Here is a 397-nt window from a genome sequence, read left to right as displayed (position 1 = left end):
ATATTTATATTTCAAAAAAAAATACAATGTAATATTTCTACAATATTTTCAAAAACAATAAATGTTATATATAAATGTTTCATAATATTTCAAATATTTACCATTTTAAAATACAATTTTCCAATAATTAGTATTTTTTAAAATTAAAAATGAGATATATCAACATCAAATGTCTAATTATAGCTGGCATTAGAAGTAATTATTAGGAGAAAAAAAAAAGAAATTTGAAAGATTTGTAACATTTTGTAACATTATAAGAGATATAAGAGAGAATTATTCGAGTTGTCGAGTTGTGTTACACTTCAAGCTAATTGGATGAAATTTAATTTTAAGAAAATGAAGAAAATTCAAAAGTATTTGTAACTTTTCTATTGAAAATTTTCTATTGAATGTATTC

General features: G+C 19.1%; 1 protein-coding gene across 2 annotated transcripts in view; it reads left to right on the top strand.

The window, feature by feature from the left end:
• Positions 1-397, top strand: part of LOC102678029 (collagen alpha chain CG42342-like) — a 25,194-nt gene that overhangs the window by 3,630 nt on the left and 21,167 nt on the right. The gene's annotated exons all lie outside the window — the stretch shown is intronic.

Source organism: Apis dorsata, unplaced genomic scaffold, assembly GCF_000469605.1.
Source record: "Apis dorsata unplaced genomic scaffold, Apis dorsata 1.3 scaffold_233, whole genome shotgun sequence".
NCBI lineage: Eukaryota > Metazoa > Arthropoda > Insecta > Hymenoptera > Apidae > Apis > Apis dorsata.
This window is presented reverse-complemented; position numbering and strand designations above follow the sequence as displayed.